Source organism: Macaca thibetana, chromosome 16 (assembly GCF_024542745.1).
Source record: "Macaca thibetana thibetana isolate TM-01 chromosome 16, ASM2454274v1, whole genome shotgun sequence".
In the NCBI taxonomy this organism is placed as follows: Eukaryota; Metazoa; Chordata; class Mammalia; order Primates; family Cercopithecidae; genus Macaca; species Macaca thibetana.
In genome coordinates this window covers 8,327,396-8,348,095 of record NC_065593.1, presented here as the reverse complement: position 1 = coordinate 8,348,095, position 20,700 = coordinate 8,327,396, and the positions used below count along the sequence as shown (strand labels likewise).

The window sequence follows — 20,700 nt, the reverse complement described above, 5'->3', positions numbered from 1 at the left end:
GAATCAGGACAGGGATGCTTTTGTCTTCATTGGGTCTGAGGTGTTTCCAGTTTAGAGCCGTAGAAAGCCAACAACTCCAAACTTGATGGCCACAATGCATCGGAGGGAGAATTGGTTTTTGAAACAAAAGTTACTTTGGGCTGGGCACGATGGCTCACACCTGTAATCCCAGCACTTTGGGAGGCCCAGACGGGTGGATCACTTGAGGTCAGGAGTTCGAGACCAGCCTGGCCAACATGGCGAAACCCCCATCTCTGCTAAAAGTACAAAAATTAGCCAGGGGGTGCCTGTAACCCCAGCTGCTTGGGAGGCTGAGGCAGGAGAATCACTTGAACCCGGGAGGTGGAAGTTGCAGTGAGCCAAGATCATGCCACTGCACTCCAGCCTGGGCAATAGAGCGAGACTCAGTCTCAAAAAAAAAAAAAGTCTACAGTCATGTACAGCAATGTCCGAGACCTTCACATTCACTCACCACTCACTGATGCACACTAGGCAACTTACAATCCTGCAAGTTCTATTCATGGTAAGTGCCTTATTCAGGTGCTAATCTTTTTTTTTTTTTTTTGAGATGGAGTTTCACTCTTGTTGCCCAGGCTGGAGTGCAATGGTATAATCTCAGCTCACCACAACCTCTGCCTCCTGGGTTCAAGCAATTCTCCTGCCTCAGCCTCCTGAGTAGCTGGGATTACAGTCATGCACCACCACACCCAGCTGATTTTTTTTGTATTTTTAGTAGAGATGGAGTTTCTCCGTGTTGGGCAGGCTAGCCTCGTACTCCCATCATCGGGAGATCCACCCACCTCAGCCTCCCAAAGTGCTGGGATTATAGGCGTGAGCCACCACGCCCAGCTTAGGTGCTAATTTTTTATACCACATTTTCACTGTATCTTTTCCATGTTTAGATAGATTTAGATACAGAAATACTTACCATTGTGTTACAATTGCCTGCGGCATTTAGTACAGTCACATGCAGCACTGGTTTGTAGCCTAGGCACAATAGGTTGTACCATACAGCACAGGTGTGCAGTAGGCTGTACCATGTAGGTTTGCGTTTGTGCCCTCTGTGATGTTTGCACAATGACAAAATTCCCTAACAAGGCATTTCTCAGAACGTATCCTTGCCATTAAGTGATGCATGACTGTACACCAGAAACCAGAAAGAAAGAAGAAAGGAAAGTAACTCAGCCTGGCTCAGGCTTGGAGAGGCTGCAGCTCTGCCGTAATTAATGCCACCCAAGCTTTGTCACGTTTAAATCCTCAGGGCCAAGCAGGTGCCCAGAAATTCGTGGAGCTCAGTTAGTGTGTACTGAGGGCATGGAGCATCTGCCCAGCCTGAGTCATCCCAGGCTGCCATCCCCAAGTACCACAGACTGAGTGGCTTCCCCAAGATGTCAATTTTCTCAGTTCTGGAGGTTGAAAGTCCAAGATCAAGGTGTGGGCAGGGCTGGTCTCTCTCTCCTGAGGCCTCTCTCTTTGCAAATGGCCTTCTTCTTGCGGTATCTTAATGTGGTCTTTCCTCTGTGCTCACATGGCCTGGTGTGTCTCATGTGTCCTAATCTCCTCTTCTTATAGGGACACCAGTGAGCTTGGATTAGGATCTACCCTAACAGCCTCGTTTAATTAATCACCTCCTTAAAGGCCCTATCTCCAAATGTCGCATCGTGAGGCACTGGGGGTTACAGCTTCAACAGGTGAGTTTTGACCAACCTGGCCAACATGGTGAAACCCCGTCTCTACTAAAAATACAAAAATTAATCAGGCATGGTGGCGGGCGCTTGTAATCCCAGCTACTGGGGAGGCAGAGGCAGGAGAATTGCTTGAACTCGGGAGGCGGAGGTTGCAGTGAGCCGGGATCATGGCACTGCACTCGTCTGGGCGATAGCCTGGGCGACAGAGCAAGAATCCGTCAAAAAAAAAAAAAAAAAAAAGGAATGGTGTCAGAGAAGGCTTCTCACAGAACATATGGCACGATTTGGATTTAGAAAAAATTGAGAGATTTCCAGGATGGCAAGATGAGGAAGGCTATTCTATCCAGAGCGGGCGGCATGGAGACAGGAAAGGTAGGAGTGTGCCAAGAAGCGATAGGACACACAGCAGTTCACTGAGGGTTCACGTCATCATACGCACACTTTCCACACACGTGTCCAGATCACCTGCTCCTCCCAGCGCTCTTGTGAGGTGTAGCCTATTGCTATTCTCATTGCACAGATGAGAAACTGACGCTGAAAGGGCTTACTTGCACAAGATTACAAAACTAAGTGATGCAGGTAGCATGCACACCCGGGCTGCTCAGTTGCTGAGTTCAGTTCACATTCCTCCCAGGCCACTATTTCGCCTCAAACAGTTGCTATTACTGTAGGATACATTCAGGATGAAGTAGGATGAAGGAGGGTCGGCGAGGAGGCTGGCAGTCGGCGAAAGTCACAACATGAAGGACGTTGGAGGTTTCCTTTTAGCCTTTCATCCTTTCATCCTGCAGTCCTGCCTCCAGTTCTCCGGGGTCAAAGGACAGGGCGCAGAATCGCATCCTGGAGGCGTGCGACGCGCGCCCGTGGTCACTAGAGGGCGCAGAAGCGCCGGCCCTGGGGAAGGCTGAGCCAGGAGGCAGGATCTCAGATCGCTGCGAGTTTGATTTATTCTCAGGGATCTGAGAATTCTAGAATTCTTCAGTTTAGCACTTTCCACTGAAGGTATTGTAAGATCATGCACACAATCACTGCAGGGCTGAGGGGGACCCTTACATAACTAGGAATGCTCCTCAAGTCAGTGTCTACATTTGCATTCCTGTTTATGGCGCTAGTGGTGCCACATGATCCCCAAAGGACCAGAGTTTACTGTTTAATTCTTCACTCAAACTGGAGCTCAGAGATGCATTCTCAGGGGCCTCAATGTGTGTGTGTGTCCCTGTGTGTATGTGTTATGTGTGTCTGTGTCTGTGTGTCTGTGTATGTGTGTATGTGTTGTGTGTGTATGTCTATGTGTATGTGTGGGGGGTGTGTGTGTGTCTGTATGTGTTGTGTGTGTGTGTGTGAATGTAGGTGTGTATGTGTGGGTTGTGCATGTATGTCTGTGTGATTGCATGTACCTGTGTATATATGTGTGTGTGTGTGTGTGTGTGTGAGAGAGCATGTGTATGTGTGTTTGTGAGTGTGTGTATGTGTGTGTCTTTCATTTAATTGGGTTCTTTATCTTACTCGCATTTGGGAAATGCCAGTGCAGGATCCCGAGCTCCCTGGAGGTATCCCTGGAGGTGAGCCCAGGTGTGTCAAGGTGTCCCGTCTGGAGACAGTAATAACCCGGCGTGTCAGGAGCTGTCCAGGGAGGAGGGTGAAGATGGTGCGGCTGGTTTCTGTGGAGATGATGTGGTGCAGTCAGGGGTTCATGGACTTTGGGGTGCTGAACCTGACCCGGAACAGCCAGGTAACCTTGGGCAAATGTCTTAACCACTCTGCACCTTGCCCTCCAGGATTGCCATGAGGATGAAGAGGTAAGGAATAGGCATCTCTCCATCCTTCTCCTTTTCCCCATCCTCTCCCTCTCTTTCCAGCCCCCTCTCTCCCTCCACCTCATTCCCTCCCTCTCTCCTCTTTCCGTCTTCCTTCCTTCCTCCCCCTCTCTTCTTTCTCCCTCATTCTTCCTCTTTCTTCTCTCTCTTCCCCTCCCTTTCTCTCCTTCTTGTTCTTTCTTTCCTTCTCTCTCTCCCTCCCTTGCTCCCTCTCTTCCCTCTCTCTCTCCTTCCCGTTCTCTTCCTCCCTTCCTCTTTTCCTTTCTCTTTCTCTCCCTCTCCTTTCTTTCTTCCTTACTTTCCATCCCCTTTTCTGTCTCCCCATCCCTTTCCCCCATTTTCTCCTTCTCTCTCTTTCTTTCCCTTTCTTTCTTCCTTCCTTCCTTCCTTCCTTCCTTCCTTCCTTCCTTCCTTCCTTCCTTTCTTTCTTTCTTTTTTTTTGACAGGGTCTCACTCTGTCGCCCAGGTTGGAGTACAGTGGCGAGATCTTGACTCACTACAACCTCCTCCTCCCAGGCCCACCTCAGCCTCCCAAGTAGCTGGGACTACAGGCTTGCACCACCACGCCCAGCTAATTTTTGTATTTTTGGTAGAGATGAGGTTTCTCCATGTTGGCCAGGCTGGTTTCAAACTCCTTGGCTCAAGTGATCTGCCAACCTCGGCTTCCCAAAATGCTGGGATTAGGATGTGATCCACCATGCCCGGCCCCTTTCTGTCTTTCCCCCGCTTTCTCTTTCTCTTGCTCCCTCGCGTCCCTTTTTTCTTTCTCCCTCTCCTTCTCTTTCTCCCTCTTTTCTTCTCTCTGTCTCTCCCCCTCCCTCTCTCAATCTCTCTCAGTTTCCCCAGGTTCAGAATGCTTTCCCATTTCTTTTTCTGGCAGTTAATACACTAAGTTGTCATCATTTACTTGTTATATGTCTTTCTAGACTGTGGCTTCAATGGGGCAAAGGACAAGGAGTTTGTATCTCATTCTAAGGGAACAGGAAGCCCCCAGAGGGTATATGAGCAGGCAATGGAATGATTAGGTTTTCATCTTCAGAGGCTGGCTCTTGCCGCTGTGTGGAGAGGAGGCAGGGAGGACACAGGGGTACAGTGGGCCTGTAGGGGCAGGCTTGTAACCTGGACGGAGGTGGGAATGGCAGAGATGAAGAGAAGCGGACAGATCAGGACCTGGTTTTACACGGAACCCTCAGAGCCTGCTGATGGATGACGGGTGTAGTCAGGGGGAAACAGTATTCAGGAATCAAGGAGAGCTCCAAGGTTTTGACCTGGCCAAGTGGGCTGATGAAGTTGCCTTTTGTGGGGATAGTAAAAGACAGATGGGGAGCAGATTTTGGGTAAAAAGCAAGCGTTCTGTCTTCCACGTGTCATATGTGGATTGCCAATTGTAGGTAGACCCAGCACGTGCTCTGTTCTACCCCTGACTCTGGAGTTCTAGGAGAATTTAGGATTCGGGACATAAAATTGTGGTTCATTGACATTCGGATGTTGTATAAATCCATGGGGCTAGCTGAGATCCCCTAGGGAGAGTCACTGTCTCTTATAGTGAAGAAGACATGTCCCAGGCCCAGCCTGGGGACTGTGACATTCCCAATATTGAAACTTAAGCAGAAGAGTTGGAGCCAGGAAAAGGAGGCCAAGGAGGAGCTGCCAGTGAGTCATTGGAAAACCGGTAGCACGTGGAGTCTCAACAAGAAGAAATGAAAGCATTTAAGTAGAGTGAAAATTTTGGCAAATGCTGCTGAGACGTCAGATTTCATATGAACACAGGTGGGCAAAGCACCCCCACTCTGCATGCTTAGCTACCGGTCATGGCACCGTTCCTTCCCCACACCCATCCCCACTTCACACAGCACCTCAGCATCCTTCTCAACACAGTGTTATTTCTTCTTATTTTATTTTTTTTGAGATGGAGTCTCGCTCTGTTGCCCAGACTGGAGTCTCGTGGCATGATCTTGGCTCACTGCCCCCTCCACCTTCCAGGTTCAAGCCATTCTCCTGCCTCAGCCTCCCAAGCAGCTGGGACAGCAGGGAGCCCCCACCACGCCTGACTAATTTTTGTAGTTTTGGTAGAGATAGGGTTTCGCCATGTTGGCCAGGCTGGTCTTGAATTCCTGACCTCAGGTGATCTGCCCGCCTTGGGCTCCCAAAGTGTTGGGATTACAGACGTGATCCACTGCACCCAGCCCATTTATTTATTTCTAATTTTTGCCATAGACGGAACAAATCAACACAGTGTTTCTGGAAACCACTACTCATGGACTGAAGATGGCATGTAAATGAAATCTATTTGCCATTCTTTGTGTAATCTCATCTCCCAGCTATCTAGATGAAGACATTGCATCCTAAAGAGATAGTTACCTTGGCAATACTTGACCACTACACATCCAATATTCACCTTTCAGTCTAGCAGTGTAGTGATAGGGCCATGAGGAAAGACATATTTGTGTGGATTCTATGACATTTTTGTGGAGTCCTTCTGCTGTTAGTCAGGGTTCTCCAGAGAAACAGGATGTGAAGATGAAACGATAGATACATAGACTAAATAGATGATAGATTTCGGTATCATCTATCTAGATAGAGGTAAATAGATGATAGATTTAAATATACCTAGAAACATAGATGATAGATAAATATACATATAAATATAAATCTTTTGTTATTTGTTTATTTGTTTGTTTGTTATTTTTTGAGACGGAGCCTTGCTTTGTTGCCCAGGCTGGAGTGCAGCGGCGCGATCTTGGCTCACTGCAACCTCCGCCTCCTGGGTTCCAGCGATTCTCCTGCCTCAGCCTCCCGAGTAGCTGGGATTACAGGCATGTACCACCATGCCTGGCTAATTTTTGTATTTTTAGGGGTTTCACCATGTTGGCCAGGCTGGTCTCAAACTCCTGATCTCAGGTGATCCACCCGCTTCAGCTTCTCAAAATGCTGGGATTACAGGCGTGAGCCACCATGCCCAGCCAGATACATAGAAATCTTTTAATAAATATTTTAAGGAATTGGTTACAGTGATTGTACAGATAGACAAGTTCAAAATCTGCAGGGTAGGCCAGCAGGCTGGAGACTCGGTGAAGAGTTGCTATTCAAGGCTGAGGATAGCCTGCTGTCAACATTCCTTTTTCCTTTGGGAAGGTCAGTCTTTTCTTGAAAGCCTTCAGCTGATTGGATGAGGCCCACCCACACTGCAGTGAGTCCTCTGCTTTACCCAATGTCCACTGATTTAAATGTTAATGTCACCTAACAGATCTCTCACAGAAACATCTAGAGTAATGTTTAACCAAATACCTGGCTACCACGACCTAGCCAAGTTGACAGAATGAACCATCACACTATTGGTTGACATTGGTTACTTCTAAGAAACTGAGTTAAAAGTGGTCTCGTTTGGTGTCGCAAGGAGGGGTAGGGGTAGAAAGAGCAAGCGTGGTGGACGCTGGCTGTCCCTTGATGAGGAAGCGTACCTCCGCCCGCCACGGTGAACTTGGCTTTGGTGATTTTAAAAGCACTGGAAAATTGAGTGCCCTCATGAAAGCAGTAACAGTTGCAAATTACTGAGCACTTACTGTGTACTCGGCATCCTGCTAGGTGCTTTTCATGGCTTATCTTGTTTGGAATTACTGTGGTCCCATCTGGCAGACACAGTGCACAGCTTTGCCCTGCCTGGGGTCAGCTACCTCCTCAGGCCTCTAACCCAGGAAGTTGGCTGGACACAAGGCCCATGTCTCTGGGACCCGCCGATCTCTCCGATCCCTGCTCCACAAATCGGGAGATGTTTTTCAAGAGGATAATGAGCAGGAGTTTCTCTTCTCCTTCCTTGGCTTTCACTCAAACTTTTTGTCCTCTTCATTTCCTCAGGGGCTTAGGCTTTTGAAACCAAATCCTGGAAGACGTCTTTGTTCTCAGCTCTCTCTTCTGCCTAGTCCCTCCCGAGAGTGGGCCTAGCTGTTTGGTGAGGGAAGGGCACAGGAGGACTTTTCTGGGAAGAAAAAATTGGTTAATATTTTTTAAGACATTACCCCACCTCGTTGGTGACAATTGATCATGTCAGCATATCTCCTTTCCTGGCCATATATTTTACTTTCTTTTCCCTTCCGTCCCTGCTTCCCTGCGCCTCCATAATGTCATAAAGGAAGGGAGATGAGCTCGAAGCTTTGAATATACCTGACCATTACTGACTCAAGACAATGCTACAGGCTCCTGTTTTATAAGAGAAAAAGAATTCATGGAAGCTTTTCTGGAATGCGGCTTTATGTTCATATTCTACCCACCCCTGTCTCTCTCCTCATAACTAAAGGGAGCTGGTAGCAACCAGCCTGCTTTGCAGCTCAGCTGGTAGAATGCCTGGAGAGCAGCCAGTGGCCTGGGTTCAATCTCCTGATAAGTCATCAATTTCTTTCTCACCCAAAACATCTGGTTTGGGATCCTGAGTTATGAGCTAATATTAAATATAAAAGTTTATAGCATCACATATATAATGCTGTTGATTAGAAACATCAAGAAAAGTAATTGACTAGAAGGGACTTGGTGTGACCAGCTGCTTGAACATCTGGATGGGATCCAAGGGGCCTGAATTGAATTCCCAATTCATCCATTCGTTCTTGGCCAGCAGTATCTGGTTTGGAATCTTTAGAGATTTGACTCTCCTCCTTGGCTATGGCTTTTTCTCAATGCTTTATATATAAGCATGTGAGTGTGTGTTTCAGTTAACTGAAAAAAGCTAAAATAAAATCATTGTAGTTTTTATCTTCTCTTGCATCTGTTCATTAGACATTTATGGTTTTTATGATTTCCCGAGCCTCAGCGTGTTACCAACAGTGAACACTAGGGGGCAGTGTACACTCATGTTTTTCCTCCATGGGCTAAGATTTCTGAAAAGCCGTCCCAATCCACCTCTCCATCTGGTTTGCAGTTGAGTTGCCCAAGAGCGGGAAGGGTTCCTACCAGCATGGGGCTTTGTTCTCAGAAAGCTTCTCTGAGATACATTACTTAGATACATCCATACAATCCCTCAGTCAACTGCACCCTTGTGACCTATAGCCTGAAGTTAACCAAGCCTTTTCATGACAGCCTATGTTCTGTTTGCTGAATAGCTGCCTCTGCTTCCTTTCTCTTTTCTGTTGGGTTTGGTTCCTGCCAGAACAACACGGATTTGCCCATCTCCCCTGACACATTCCGGTCCAAGGTTTAAGCAGGGCAGTCGTTTCCTTACTGGAATCCCTTCCCAAACAGCTTCTTCCCAAGCTATCAGGCAGAAAGTATTTTGCATCTCCTGTGCCAACTCAGGCTGAGGTAGCTGCTTGGAGTATTGTTTTGAGAAGGTCTCAGGGTCCAGGCTCAAGATCAAGAATGCTGTGCTCGATTGGTAATGTCTTCTTCCCTTCCCTTCCCTTCCCTCCTTCCTTCCTTCTGTTCCTCCCCCGCTCCTTTCCTCCCTTCTCCCCTCCACTCCTTCCTCCTTCCTTTCTTTTTTCCTTTCTTGCTTGTTGAATTCCTTTGAAGAGCGAGGTACTGGGCTAAACATTTCAATAGTGGACAAGATCGTCTTGGTTTCTGCCCTCACAGAATTTACAAACCAATAAGAGAGACAGTGAAAAAACTGGGCACGTGGTAAGCCCTATGCTAGGGAAGCAATCGTGCGCTGTGGGGCACGTGGAAGAGGTACCTCACCCAGTCTTGAGCGTGAAAGATGAAACAAGGATGCATACCATAAAACCAAGGAGGGAAGGGGCAAAGAGACAAGAGTCAAGGGGGAAATGTTAGAGCAGAAAAATGCAGGCAGCTCTCGCTTTTCACTTTGCTGCTCTGAGTCCATCTTTGACTACAAACCACCCATATCCCTCACCTGCGGATGTCTTAGGTGGCTTTGGGCTATTGGAGTGGCAAAGTTTACCGCCTGCAGGGCCCAGGAAGGTGACATGGGTGATCCAGAGGATCAGAGCAAGCCAAGTCTTCGTGCTCCATCTGAGGGGGTGGTGCTCCGTCTTGGGCCAGGCAATGGTGGCTCTGTAAAATGCAGGCTCAGACAGTATCAGATCTCGGGACTGTTTTGCAATGGAGTCTGAAAACTAGATTTTATGTGAAATTTTCCTGAAAATATTTACTAACACTTTATGGGCCAAAAAGATGAGGCATGAAGGCAAATTTGGGCCCTTTAATGGCGCTTTTGCGTCAGTGTCCGCCACCTAGTGGTGGATGTGAGTTGCTTCACTCTGTTTTTCTGTAACAGCAACCGGAACCAACTTCCTTCCTTGCTCCCTTCTTAAATTTGGCTTTTGATTTACAACAACAACAACAAAAAAATTGTTATGAAACATTTAGAGTGCCACCCTGATGGCGGTTTTTAGCCTTTCTCTTCCGGAAATCAGTGAAATTGAAGTTGGGGGCGGATGGGGGTAATGTTGAAACGGTTGTTCGGGACTTGGTTGGGGGGTGATGACAGTGACAGGCTTGAACACCTGCTTGGCTGGTGTGAACTTGCAGGCTGATTCCAACTGATTGAATGAAATATGATTAACATCTTGACCTGTCTGGAGTCCAGATCCAGAGACTTCGAGTGCTCCTTGCAACTTTAAGGATATATGATTCCATCGTGAGAATGGGCCTTCTCAGCCAGGGTCTCCAGAGCCTTAGGGCTTTTTTTCTGAATGAGCTTCATGGTGGTCTTTGAGCCCCCTCGAAATTGTGTGCAAAAGTGTTTGCTTGTGCATTTTTCTTGGAGAGAGCTGCTAGCCTGAGTCAGATTCTCAAAGGGCCTATAACTCAGGAAGGGGAAAGGCAAGGCTGAAAAATGGGTTTCTCAAACTGAGTGAGTACCCCAATGCTTGTTAAAATGCAGACTGTGGCCGGGTGCGGTGGCTCATGCCTGTAATCCCAGCACTTTAGGAGGCCAGCGTGGGTGGATCACAAAGTCAGGAGTTCAAGACCAGCCTGGCCAACGTGGTGAAACTTTGTCTCTACTAAAAATACAAAAATTAGCTGGGCATGGTAGTGGGTGCCTGTAATCCCAGCTACTCGGGAGGCTGAGACAGGAAAATCACTTGAACCTGGGAGACGGAGGTTGCAGTGAGCTGAGATCGCGCCACTGCACTCCCGTCTGGGTGACAGAGGGAGACTCCATTTAAAAAAAAATGCAGATTACTGGGTCCCACCCCCAACGTTTCTGATTCAATAGGAATGGGTAGGACCCCAGAAATTGCCTTTCTAGCAAGTTCCCAGGTGATCAGACCACAGGGTGTGGACTCCTGATGGAAAGCAATAGCACTTAGAGAACAGGTCTCATGCATTCTGCCCTGATGCTGGAACTCATAGTTGGGAGTCTTGCTTTCAAGTACAAAGCAAAAAAACAAAACAAAACAAAAAAACACTGTGTTTTATTTCTTGATGCCGCCTAACTCCTGATCCCATCCTTTGCTTTGTCAAAAAACACTTTAAAGATTCTGGGTAACAACTCTTCCTTTTGGATCTTTGACTTGATTTGCTGCTTAGAAGCCAAAAGACAGTGAGCTGGCTTCTGGAGAATGGGAGGCTGAGGAGTGTGATGGCGCCATAACAAGGATAGGCAGTATCTAAGGGCAATATAATCATATACACATTAAGAATATATCATATATCCTTAAAGTTGCAAGGAGCACTCAAGGTCTCTGGATCTGGACTCCAGAAAGGTCAAGGTGTTAATCGTATTTCATTCAGTAGATTGGAATCAGCCTGCAAGCAGCAGAGATGTGTACTGCCTGTCTCCTTCCACACCGCTGCCACTGCATTAGAATTTGCTCAGAGGAGTGTCTTGGTGGTGGTGGCATGAATTGGTTCTGAGGGACATATCCCATGTCCCCTTAGTACCCTTGCATGATGTACCTAAAGTTTGTCAAAGGAATGACTAAGACCCCTTTCAACTCTAGAAATTTCTGAAATCTGTGAAAAAGACACATCAGAATCTTTAAATTCTATTTCCAGGTAATCTTTGTCCACCTGCCATGTCTGCTTTCCTGGGGAAAGCTCATAGCCTTCTGCTGAGAAAATCACCTTGACATAGAGAAAATCATCGTCCAAAAGGAATTCAGCCCTCATTGCATGTTAGATGCCTTCCTTGCCAAGGGCACTAAATGTGCCAACAGATGTCAATGTGCTCTGGGAGGTCATATTTGCATAGTGTGAGGCTCCAAGAGTAATGGGGATCCAGGCCTCCCATCCTTCTCTCCATGGAAGCTGGGAAGGTTCCAAGCTTCTAGCACAGCACTCGAGGTGGCCAGAGCTTTGTGGGAACCTGAGTAGGGTATTTGGCCTGCAGAGTCTGGGCCTGTGGAAGTCCTCCATCACCTGACTTCCTATCCCTACCTTCTCTGTTTCAAACTGTCCCTGTCTGTCTGTCTGCAAAATTAAAAGGTGGATGTTTGCCTCTTGAGACTGTTGTTTGAGGAAGTGGAATAGCATGCACGAAAGGGCTTTGGGATCTCTGTGAAGTGGGCTCTGCAAAGTAAGAGAGGGTGGGTTGAATTTTCCAGATGGCAGAAATAATAGTCCTCCAAGAGGTTAGGACTCTCCAGTACTTTAGTGGTGGCCAGATGTACCTAATGATGTGTCTGGTGGGATCCCTTTGCAGCCAGGAGCTGAGTCAGTGGGTAAAGGGTAAAGTACTCAGGGATGGGATAAGCAAGGTGCCTCCCTAACTTAGGGAAAATGGAATTTCATGAGGGGAAATCACTTTAATCTTTGTAACTGTTCTGCCCTACACTGGGTGCTGCATGCTGAGAGTGCTTGGCAGTGGGGAGTGTATTAGTCCATTTTCACCCTGCTGATAAAGACAGACATACCTGAGACTGGGAAGAAAAAGAGATTTAATTGGAATTACAGTTCCACATGATTGGGGAGGCCTCAGAATCATGGTGGGAGGCAAAAGGCATGTCTTACATGGTGGCAGCAGGAGAAAATGAGGAGATGCAAAGGCGGAAACCCCTGATAAAATAATCAGATCTCGTGAGACTTATCCACTACCACAATAACAGCATGGGGGAATCCGTCCCCGTGCTTCAAATGATCTCCCACTGGGTTGCTCCCACAACACTTGGGAATTATGGAAGTACAATTCAAGATGAGATTTGGGTGGGCACACAGCCAAAACACATCAGGGAGATAGGGAAGGGCTGCTTTGATCCCTGTTCTTTTTGGAAATAGAAAGGGGGATGCCTCAGCACTTTGGGAGAGAACATGTGGACTGGGAAGATTCTGGTTTCACAGAATAGCGGGGAGGATGCCACTGCAGGACATTGCAGGTTCACCTTCCTGTACTTTTCTGGGTGTCCCAGCATTAGGTGAAGGAGAGAGGCAGAGTCATGTGGGGAAAGAGCCTTGGATGGGAGTCAGATCCTTCAGCTCTTGTCTCTGTTAGGGCAGAACCTAGATATGATTTGGGACAAGTCTGTTCATCTCTCTGAGACTCTGTTTCTGAAACAGGCCCAATTTCCTTATAGAACTAATATTTTTGACTTTTTTTTGAATAAACAGAGAAATTGACCCTCCTGTTGTTGAAATGTGAAATTTCCATTTGTCTCATTTTAGTTCCTCCTCAAGAAACCAACCATCAAGCAAGGGACTAAAACTCGTCAAATCACTGCATCCAGATAATGAGATGCCAGGCCCCTCATCCATTCTGATTGCTTCCTTATTCCTCCCTAGTTCCTGTTTTCCCATCTTCCCTGCCATTTTAGTTTCCCTCCAATTTTAGTTTGTTGGAGAGACAGATTTGAGGCTGATCTCCCATTCTCCTTGGCTGTTGCAGGTGATTAAAGTCTTCTCCAGTTGGCAATACTTGTTGTCTCAGTAATTGGCTTTCTGTGCAGTGAGCAATGGGACCTAGACAGAAACCCTGGCATTTTGGTAACATTTGCAGATCCATAAAGTGAGGGCATTGGATCTGATTCCTTAATAAAAATGGAAATCTAACATTCTTGCCTTTCTCTTTAATAGGGAGGATTAGAGAATTTAGAAGTTGAAAATAGTTTGTTTGTTTTTTTTAAACACTTGCTTTCAAGTTTATTGAGGTATCATTCCCACACACGAATGCATCCACTTTAAGTGCAATGGATGAGTTCTGTCAGAGGCATATGCCTGAGTAAGCACTACCACCATTAGGAGATAGAAGGTTTCCTCCCCCTGGGATGAGTCTCTGTGTCCCTTCCCAGGCAGTCCCCTGTCATCCCCTCCTGGTCCCAGGTGACCTTGCCACTTTTGACTTAAACCTAACTTTTCTGCATGCTCACTGTATTAGTGCCCCATTGCTGCCAGGGAAAACTGCCACAACAGTTAGCTCAACACAAACATATTCACTTACAGTTCTGGATGTCAAAAGACTAAAGTGGGTTGGCAGGGCTACCTTCCTTCCAAAAACTTTAAGAGAGAATCTGTTTCCTTGACTTTTCCACCTTGTAGATGCTGCCAGCATTCCCTGACTCATGGCCCTGCATCCCTTCAGTTTGCTTCCATCACCTCTCCCTCTCTGACTCTGAACTCTCCTGCCTCCCTCTTCTAAGGACCCCCATGATTAGAGTGGGCCCACTTGGATAATCCAGGATTATCTTCTCATAGCAAGATCCTTAAGTCAACCACATCTGCAGAATTCCTTTTGCCATGTACTCATAGGTTCTGGGGATTAGGATGTGGACACCTGTAGAAGAAAGGGAAGGGATTGTTGAGCCCACCACAATTACATAGCCCAGGAAAAACATCCAAGCTGACAGCCAACCTTTCCAGATCAGACTTCCCATCAGGGGGCCATGTTTATCTTCTCAGCCACATCTGCTTTTCTGCTTCAACTTCACAACACAAGGAGGTTTTCTTCCTGTTCAAATAAAAATAGGACCAGCTAATATGTGCTTCATCTCATATGTGCTAAACACTTTTCTGAGCACTTTATATACCCTTAACTCACTTAATCCTCACAGCAATTATATGAAGTAAATGTCATTTTTATTCCTGTTTTATCACTGAGAAAACTGAAACACCAGAAGCCTAAGGAGCTTTCCCAAGTCATGTAGCAAATATGTTGGAGCAGGGATTCAGCTGAAGGAGGCTAATGCTGGCCTTCCTCCTGTGAGTCACTGCACATATCAGACTGCCTCTCTCCATGTTTCCTTAGCTGTACACTTGGGACCAGACAGTTTCCTCATTGCTTGTGAAAAGAATCAGAACAGACCCAAATGTACCACTTAGGCCTATTGATCATCTTGAGTCAAAGGCAGTTGACAAACAGCAGGTGCTGACCTTCTTACCTAAAAACAGGACATAAATTTCCCATGAAGAATGCCCTTAATGTACTAAGAAGAGGAGAACATTCTCATCACCGGAGATGAAGAGCTGATGGCAAGATGAATCTGTACAAAGAAATATACTAAAATAACCCTTGCTTTTTATTAGTTACCCCCATATATTTCCTAGTCACTTTCCCTGTTTACTGCTCCTAGCCCAAACCCTTTTTCCTTTGCCTTGATAGTTCTCCACAGTTTATTGTTAAAATGGTATATAAACTCTCATGCCTAATGATTTCTTTGGATCCTCATTTTTTTTTTTTGTATATGAAGGTCTCTATGTACACATAAAGATATTAATATCAGGTGGGGTGTAGTGACTCACACCTGTAATTACAGCACTTTGGAAGGCCAAGGTGGGCAGATCACCTGAGGTCAGGATTTTGAGACCAGCCTGGCCAACATGGCAAAACCCCATCTTTACTAAAAATGCAAAAAAAATTAACCAGTCATGGTGGCGTATATCTGTAGTTCCAGCTACTTGAGAGGTTGAGGGAGAAGAATTGCTTGAACCCAGGAGGTGAAAGTTGCAGTGAGCCAAGGTCACTCCACTGCACTCCATCCTGAGCAACAAGGCAAGAGTCTGTCTCAGAAAAAAACACACACACACACAAAATATTAATATCAAATAAAATGTGTATGCTTTTCCCCTGATAATCTGTGTTTTATCAACTTAATTCTCGGGTCCAACCACAGAACCTAAAAGGGTAGAAGAAAAGTTTTTCCTTCCCTAGAGTTCTCACGCACTTTATTTCCTCTCTATTTCCTCTCTGTGTCTACCTTGATTATTTTTATTATTTTTGTTTTGTTTGGTTTGGTTTGAGGTGAAGTTTTGCTCTGTTGCCCAGGCTGGAGTGCAGTAGAATGATCTCAGCTCACTGCGACCTCTACCTCCCAGGTTCAAGCAATATTCCTGCTTCGGCCTCCGAGTAGCTGGGATTACAGGCATGTGCCACCACACCCAGCCAGTTTTTGTAGTTTTAGTAGAGATAGGGTTTCGCTGTGTTGGCCAGGCTGGTCTCTAACTCCTGACCCCAGGTGATCCACCTGCCTTGGCCTCCTGAAGTGCTAGGATTATAAGTATGAGCCATCGTGCCCAGCCTACTCTGACTATTTTTAAAAGCCACATTCAAATCTCCACTTTTTCATAAACGCTTCCTAGGTCACTACTGGCTTCTTGATGAAACTGCAGGCTCTTCCTCCACCCCCACTTCACCCTGAGGAGTAGGACAATTGTGCATATGAAGGGTGAAAAGCTTGATGGATGAGACTGGAGAGGTTGGGAGAGAACTCGTAAGACCATCTACTCCCTTTCAGGTGTCACATGGTGTTGGTTTGAAATCTTTCCAGAATGAAAAGAACAACTTACAGGCTTCAGCGAAAAAGAATAGCTACTAGCTCAATGAAGTTTGAGGGCCAGAGGCAGACTTGGTAGGGAATCTTCAGTTATGACAATACCTAGGCACTTGCTATAGTTTGGAAGTTGGACCCTCCTAACCTCATGTTGAAATTTGATCTCCAGTGTTGGAGGTGGGGCCTGGTAAGAGGTGTTTGGGTCATGGGGGCAGGTCCCTCATGAATGGCTTGGTGCCATCTGGTGGTAATGAGTGAGTTGTCGCTCAACTGGTTCCTTCAAGAGCTGGTTGATAAAAAGAGACTGGCACCTCACCCTTCTCTCGGTTCCTCTCTCACCGTGTGATTTCTGCACACACTGGCTCCCCTTCACCTTTCAGCATAAATGGAAGCAGCCTGAGGCCCTCACCAGCAGCAAATACTGGTGCCATTCTTCTTGTACAGCTTGCAGAACCACGAGCCAAATAAACCTCTTTGTTTTAAAATTACTCAGCCATATTCTTTTTTTTTTTTTTTTTTTTTTTTTTTTTTGAGACAGCTTGCAGAAGCCACTGCAAGCTCCGCCTCCCGGGTTCAGCCATTCTCCTGCCTCAAGTAGTTGGGAAACCTCTTTTTTTGTTTTTTTTAAAGACGGGGTTTCACTCAGCCGATCAGATATCCGCCCGTTCGGCCTCCCAAAGTAGCAACACAACACAATGTTCAAAAGATATCACCAGGAATTTGTCTGAGTTCCACGCTCCTCTTTGTTGGTCTAATTCTCAGATGGACTCTACCCAGGAGGGAGCAGATGGATATTGGAAGCTCCAGGCAGATGGTCTATTATCTTAGAATCCCTGCCAGAAAGGGAATGCCTTGTTCACAAAGGTTCCAATAAAAGTCTTGGGGATGAGGCTCATTAGCTTTGGTTAGTTTGGATCGTATGCCCAACTCTGAACCAATCCCAGAAGTAGGGGGACTTATTTGCCAACACAGTTTCCTTGCCCACCTACAGAATGAAGGGAAAGGGCCAGTCCATCCTAACCTTATAGACTGATGGCGAGAAAGAAATGGCCTCCTGAAGCAAAATAGGGACGACATTATCACCAGAAAAAAATCATCTCTGGCCATCCAAAAATGACAGATGGCTCTTCATACAGTCTTTTGAATCTGGTAATTTTAGAGGTCTGCTGTCCTCTTTCTGGATTGGCCTTGGAAATATCTCTTTTGTCAGAAGACTGGGTCTACCCCTGCTTATCAGACTGTTTCTCCTCTTAATGTTGTTTTAAATTCTGTGTACTTACAACAAAGGAGTCACACAGTCACATAGGCTTAATCAAACCTTGACAAACATCTTTATAGCTCATACGCGTTCCAGGCCAGTAACCGGAAAGCCAGTTAACCAGAATATAAGGTTGTGTTAGATCCTGGCGGGCTGTACCAGATGCCCTTTTCAAGGCTCACACACCCATTTCCTAGCTTTTAGGAATATCGTTCATAGGTATGAGGGCTCACAGTCATGGTCATCACTGAGAGTTGTCCATGGCTAGAGGGAACTGCTTTACCCCAGGTCACGTGCCGTCTCCAGGTTCAGCCCAAAGTCAATAACTGGCTACAACGAGATTACAAAAGTTCAGCCCTCTTACCTCCACTGGAGGCATCTCTGAAGAGTTACTCCAATGCAGAACTCCCTGTTGTGCTGGCTGAGGCCTCAGTTGCAGCTACATTGTGGGTCAGTTTTCCCCTCTGCCAGTTCCTGCCTTCCCTCTTTCCTTACTGGTGTCTTTTCCACAGTGAACTTTCTATATACAACTCATTCCAGAATCTGTTTCCAGGGAACCCAATAAGACATCTGGCCTCCTCTCTTTATGGTCAGTGCACTTATAGCCCTACAAGAAATAAGTAAGTTTCACCTTTTAAAGTCTCTAATTTGGGGAATAGGTTTTCTGTTGTCCTGGTCTAACCTCTGTCTTAGGTAGGCTCTGGGTGCCTGGGCTTTGGGGCATCTTCCTGGGACAGTTTCACCAGAAACAACACACGGATGCAGGCATGCAACTGAATCGGCTGACTTCATATTAGTTGGATGAATATTTGGCTGAATTTTCAAGTGATAAATGCAGAATAGACTCAGGATGGAAGTGAAGTGATTATACTTAGCGGGAGAGAGAAAAGCAGATTTGTTGTTCTGAGAGCTGTTGTCTCATGGGTGTATGCTCATCCCTCAAGGCTCAGTTCAATGTTACCTCTTATAAGAAGCTTTTCCTGCTTGTTAAAGTCACTTGTCTGGCCTTTCTTTTTATGTTTTACATGTTTTTGTGAAGTCCTTGCACACAGACACAAATCGTTACAATACTGTATAATGTCTCCTCCAGAAAGGTGTTTTCCAAACTTCTTTTAAGAAAACACATGGAACATGAGATTTATTATAGGAATTAGATCCTACACATTGTAGGAGGAGCTGGGGAATGAAGATCCAGAAAGAGGAGTTGAAGGATTGGAGAAATGTCATCCACCAGGCCTCCTGAAGCACCAGCGTAGTGCTGTTACGTTAAGCTTACCCTAAAGTTGTCTTCTTGCATATATTTTACATTCAGTCTCCAAGTTGCTCCCTACATAGTGAACTGGAACCTAAGTGGATGTATAAACAGGTTGTGTCCTGTTCTTGTGCCAATCATGGAATTTTGGCCAATCACAGGCAGCCAACTGTTCAAACCCTGTTCAAATACGGCAGAGGCTAAGCTGTAACTGATTTAGCTGCCGCTGTACCTCACTTCCATTTTCTGTACATCGTTTTCCTTTTTCTGTCCATAAATCCTCTCCGACCACAGAGCAGCGCTGAGTCTCTCTGAACCTATTCTGGTTGGGAGAGGGAAGCGTTGCCCAATTTGCGAATCATGCTTTGCCCAGTTAAACTCTGTCCATTTAATTTGTCTAAAGTTATTTTTTTTATTTTTATTTTTTATTTTTTTTTTAACAGTGAACAAGTCAGACTTTACAGGGCAATCTGGGAGGCAGGCATGTCTAGCTGCTAGATTTTCAAATGTTTTTACCACAACCCACAGTAAGAAACATCTTTCATATCAGGAACCGGAAGGAAGACGCACAAACACATATATGAACAATTGAGAACAAAACTTCCACAAAATAACACTAATTCCTACCTTGTCCAACTGAGGTGTTATCATAAAAAATGTTTTCTCTTTGTTATTGGTTCTTGACACAGAACTCCTAAAACCCTTGGAATTTCCTGAGCAATAGGAATGTCTTTTGTATGCTAACAAGGTGACTCTTGGGGTGAAGTAAAAGATAGCTTTAGAATAGGGGCTAGTGGTACAATTAAAGAGTTGGACTTTTCAGCTGCAATCCCCAGCCTCCAAGAGAGCAAAGAAGGGCTAGAGATTGAGATCAATCACCAGTGAACAGTGATTTAATCAATTATGCCCACATAATGAAACCTCTCTATAAAATACAGAACTGCAAGGGTTAGGGGAGTTCTCTTGTTGGTGAACACATCTATGTACGGGGAGGGTGACGTTCTACAGAGACAGAGGCTTCTGAGCCCTGGGTCCTTCCTGACCTGACCTTCTATACTTCATCTGTCTCTTCATTGGCTTCCCTGATAATAAACTGGAATAGTAAGTATAGCATTTTCCTGAGTTCTGTGACTCATTCTAGCAAATAATCAAGATCCTGGTGGGCTGAGGGAGGTCACCAAATGCCGATGGAACCTCGGCTCCAGCCACTGTCCAGACTTGACACCATTATGAGAAGGAATTCAAGGACGAGTTGGAAAATAGTGAAAGAATGGAGATTTATTGCAAAGCAAAAAGGACACACTCATTGCGTACCCAAGAAAGTTACATGCAAGGGACTTTGGGGTTGTTACTTTTATGGGTTTCTTTAACAGGAGGTGGAATATTCGTGAAAGTTCCTGGAAAAAGGAGATTTCTTGGAACTGTGGTGCCACCCAGTTTTACACCAGATATGGGTGTTCTAGGAACTGTCATGGCGCTAGTGGATGTGTGTTGAGTATGTTAATGAGCATATAATAAGGTCCTAGGAGAAACTAGGTCAAAGCCAGTGCCATGTTGGGTCCAGCCTGCTTGGTCCACATCCTATGTTTCAGGGTCTTATCAGTGCAGGTAGCCTGGAGACCCCATTTGTTGTTGGCGTCTGAAGTAGGGGGTAGTCTCGTGGGGCTGAGCCTTTAACCTGTGGGGCCAGTGCTGACTCCAGGTCGTTAGTGTCGGAATCGAATTGAGTGGTTGGACATCAAATTGGTTTGGAGACTTTAAGAATTAGTTGTTGCTGTTGAGGTAAAAGTGAGAAAACACTAACAGTTCCTATTCTTTTTTTTTTTGTTCTATTTTATTTATATTTTTTACAATGCTGTTTGTGACTAATTTTATAACTCTTTATCGGCCACACTGTAAAAAACACTCTGTAACGCACTGGAAGCTTCTTAAGCGCAGGAACATTGCAATTTGCCTTAGCATCTCCGTGCCTAACACAATATCCAAGACAGAGATGTCATGTATTACAATTTCATCAAATACATGTGTGACT

General features: G+C 45.8%; 1 long non-coding RNA gene across 1 annotated transcript in view; it reads left to right on the top strand.

Moving 5' to 3' along the window:
* The window catches only part of LOC126939852 (uncharacterized), a 205,223-nt gene that overhangs the window by 4,307 nt on the left and 180,216 nt on the right, over nt 1–20,700 (top strand). The window contains exon 2 of the long non-coding RNA XR_007720472.1: nt 1,573–1,691. This is a non-coding gene — a long non-coding RNA (uncharacterized LOC126939852). The remainder of the gene's footprint in view (nt 1–1,572; nt 1,692–20,700) is intronic.